Raw genomic sequence first — 2,332 nt, 5'->3', positions numbered from 1 at the left:
CCTGGGGAGTGACCTGGGGAGTGACCTGGGGTGTGACCTGGGGAGTGACCTGGGGTGTGACCTGGGGTGTGACCTGGGATGTGACCTCCTGGGGTGTGGCCTGGGGAGTGACCTGGGTTGTGATCTGGGGAGTGGCCTGGGGAGTGATTTGGGGAGTGACCTCTGGAGTAACCTGAGGGTGACCTGAGGAGTGACCTGGGTGAGCCGAGGAGGTACACTTACCTGGACACCTGCCCAGGAGCTGTGAAAACGCATAGGCAGCGACATGGCCTTTCACCAGGAGGGTGGACATGGTGGCCCATCCACACAGCATGCTGTTACCAGGGTACAAAGGGAGCCGGCTGCCAAGCTCCCTGGCTGAGAGGACCTTACCTCCCTCCTGCCAGTGAGAGGACCCTGGACATGCTGTGCTCTGATTCTGCACCCTCATGTCCTGCGAAGGCAGAGAAGCTTTGAGAAGACGAGTGCTTGCCGGGCTCGGGGACTGGGGAGGAGGTGGTGTGAAAAGGTGGATTTGGGGCATGTTTGAAACCAAGCCAGAAGCCCACCCCCTTCAAGACAAGGTGCGGCAATGCCATTGTCATTGCTGTGAACCTTCGAGTCAGACCTGACCGCAGCTGACCCTCCGGCAGGTCTTCAGAGGCAGTAAATCGCATGGAAAGGAAATTGTCCATCCTCCCTCAGAGCAGCTCGTGGATTTGAACCACACGCCTTTGGGTTCACAGCATAATTTCTTAATACTTATACCAGAAAAATGTCTATTCATGCTTTACTGACAATGCAAAGTCGTTTGACTGTGTGGATCATAACAAGCTATGAGCAGGATTGAGAAGAAGGGGAATCCCAGAACTCTTAATTATGCTAATGCAAAGCCTATACCTAGACCAAGAGGGTCTTGTGCAAACAGAGCAAGGGTGTGGTTTAAACTCAGGAGAGGTGTGTCAGGATTATATCCTATCTCCAGATCTAGTCAATCCCAATCCGTATGTTGAGTGAATAACTGGAGAAGCTGGACTCTAGGCTGAACAATGTGGCATCAGTATCAGAGGGAGACTCATCAACCACCCACATTATGCAAACGACACAACCTTGCTTCCTGAAAGTGAGGAGGACTTGGAATACTTGATGCAGAAAATAAAATACTACCACTGGACAGATAGACAACATCATGATAGATGGAGGGGAGGAGAACACTGTCGACAACTTGATCTTCCTTGAATCTACAAGCAACCCACTGGGTGCCAGCAGTCAGGAGATCAGGAGACACACGGCCCTGGGAAGGCTACAGCCAAAGATCTCTCTGAGCTACAGGGGAGCAATGACTCTGTTTGAGGACTAAGGTGTACCTGACTCAGGCCATGGTCTTTTTCAATAATTTCCTATGTATCTGAGAGCTGGACAATAATAAAGATATAGAAGAATTGATGCCTTTGAGCTGTGTGGTGTTGGAGAAGGGTGCTGAATATCCCATGAACTGCTGAAACAACAAAACAGACACATCTTGGAGAAAGTCCAGCCAGAGTGCTCCTTGGAGGAAGAGGGCAAAGCTTCATCTCACGTACTTTGGACGTGTTGCTTGGAGGTTATTTCTTGGAGAGAGACATGATGGGAAGGAGAGGAAGACCCTCAACCAGATGGATTGACAAGGCGACCACTACAATGGGGTCTAGAGTGTCAGGAAGTGTGAGGATGGTGCAGGATAGAGCGGGGTTCAGATCTGCCGTTCACAGGGTCTCTACGGACTGTGCTCGACTCACAGCACCTAACAGCCACCAGCCCTTAGAACGACCCCCTAGGATTTCCTGATCTTTACCGAGCCCTGGTGAAGTAGTGTATTAATGTATGGCTGCTAATTGCAAGGCTGGTGGTTCTGACTCTCAGAGAAGGCTGGGGGTCTCCTCCAGGAAAGATCTGGAGCCTCAGAATCCTGACGGCGGATGGCTGTGAGGCAGGGCAGCCGGATGGCAATGGGGGTCTTGGGTGGCTTTTTAATCTAATCTTGGCAGAAGTGTACTACAGTCTTTTGAACCGCTGGCATGACACTTGCCAGACCATGTCACCAGCACCCCTTGAGGGCAGAGAGACTGCTTTGCAGACACTGTGTGCAGACACATGACAATTTTTATCTTTCAAAATTCATAGGACTGTGTAATACAAGTGCAAGCCCGTTACAAACTAGGACTTTAAAAAAGAAATCTCACCACTGTTATGTGCTTGATTCTGACTCAAAGTGACCCTAAAGCACAGAGCAGAACTGGTGCACTAAACTCCGGAGGATGAGACTGCTCTAACACCTGGCCAGTTAGTCAGAGCCTGCCAACTTTCCGTTAGG

The sequence above is a fragment of the Elephantulus edwardii genome, unplaced genomic scaffold (assembly GCF_000299155.1).
Source record: "Elephantulus edwardii isolate Elephantulus edwardi_28Jun2011 unplaced genomic scaffold, EleEdw1.0 scaffold00064, whole genome shotgun sequence".
NCBI classification, from domain to species: domain Eukaryota; kingdom Metazoa; phylum Chordata; class Mammalia; order Macroscelidea; family Macroscelididae; genus Elephantulus; species Elephantulus edwardii.
Note: the sequence above shows the minus strand (reverse complement) of the source record.